The sequence below is a fragment of the Molossus molossus genome, unplaced genomic scaffold (genome assembly GCF_014108415.1).
Source record: "Molossus molossus isolate mMolMol1 unplaced genomic scaffold, mMolMol1.p scaffold_m16_p_9, whole genome shotgun sequence".
In the NCBI taxonomy this organism is placed as follows: Eukaryota; Metazoa; Chordata; class Mammalia; order Chiroptera; family Molossidae; genus Molossus; species Molossus molossus.
In genome coordinates this window covers 22,784,677-22,786,357 of record NW_023425403.1, presented here as the reverse complement: position 1 = coordinate 22,786,357, position 1,681 = coordinate 22,784,677, and the positions used below count along the sequence as shown (strand labels likewise).

The 1,681-nt window shown below is 35.0% G+C and overlaps 1 pseudogene; it reads left to right on the top strand.

Moving 5' to 3' along the window:
* Positions 1-979: 979 nt before the first annotated feature.
* On the top strand, positions 980-1,072 carry LOC118623077 (annotated as a pseudogene).
* The last annotated feature ends 609 nt before the right edge of the window (positions 1,073-1,681 follow it).

Genomic DNA, 1,681 nt, shown 5'->3' with positions numbered 1-1,681 from the left:
TAAAATGTCACAAATACCTGTATACCTGACGATGAGAACAAACAATGCTAACATTTAATCCCATCAGACTTTTTCAAAGACATAAAATGTTACAGAAACTATTGGAATCCTCTTCATATGCCTTCCAAGTCTCTGCTCTATTTCAATTGCCTAGATGGCATTCTAGTACATTCTAGCTGTAGCATGTAGAACTCATCACACTTCTCACATGCATCTGAACAGCAAGAACAAAGCCATCACACTTCAAAACAAGGGTGGGTCTTTATGCTGCATTTTTCTTAGTCCCTCTTACAGAGAAGAAAGGAACCTTCCCTCCTCAAATCATAGGACAATGATATGCATTTTCTCCACTCACTTTGTAGTGTAGCACAAAGCTGCACTAGTATGTGGGTAGTGCAGAACTTTCATTAGCATTACACATCTGGGCCTTTTTGTTTTTATGCTCTTGGTAAATAAGGGAAAGAATAGATCAAATATCTTACTCAGACCAGGTCTTCATTACATCAACACAGCCTGTAGAAATGCTCCATGTTATCTAATCATCTGGTTAGCAAATTATGCAGCTCTCTGTCAAAAACATTTTATTTATTCAGAACATTTTAAATGTATACAAAAATAAGGAATAGTATAACAAACCCTCTTGTCCCATCATCCAACTTCAGCAATTATCAAATCATGGACAATCCTGTGTTCTCTCCAACCCTACGAATTCTACGCTACCACTGTGTTATTATGAAGCTAATATCAAATAAGTATATCAGTATAAATCTTTAACAAACACAATGCTTTGGAAAAACATAATCACAAAAACATTGTCATCCATCAAATATTAATATATTCTTAATATTATCAAATATCAAGTATTATTCAAAATTTTCTGATTTTCTCACATGTTTTCACAGTCTCTTCGTTTTAATCTGGAAATAAGTAAACCATATCTTACAATTGGTTGATATATCTCTTAAAAACTCCCACTCGAGTGCTCACTTCAGCAGCACATATACTAAGATTGGAATGATACAGAGAAGATTAGCATGGCCCCTGCACAAGGATGACATGCTTCCATATTATTTGAAATCACAGAAAGAGAAACTAAAAAAGAAAATTCCATTTACCATCACAGCAAAAAAATTAAGATACCTAGGAATAAACTTAACCAAAGAAGTAAAGGACCTACTTGCAGAAAACTACAGGTCATTGAAAAAAGAAATAGAGGAAGATATAAAAAAGTGGAAGCACATACCTTGTTCATGAATTGGAAGAATTAGCATCATTAAAATGTCCATACTACTCCAAGCAATCTACAGATTCAATGCAATCCCCATCAAAATACCAACGACATATTTCACAGAACTAGAACAAACACTCCAAAAGTTTATATGGAACCAAAAAAGACCCCGAATAGCCACAGTAATCTTGAAAAAGAAGAACAAAGTAGGAGGGATCACATTACCAGACATAAGTTGTACTACAAAGCCACTGTAATCAAAACAGCCTGGTACTGGCACAAGAACAGGCACATAGATCAATGGAACAGAATAGAGAACCCAGAAATGGACCTAAGACAATATGCTCAATTGATATTTGACAAAGGTGGCAAGAACATGCAGTGGAGTCAAGACAGTCTCTTCAATAAATGGTGTTGGGAAAATTGGACAGCTTCTTGAAAAAATATGAAGCT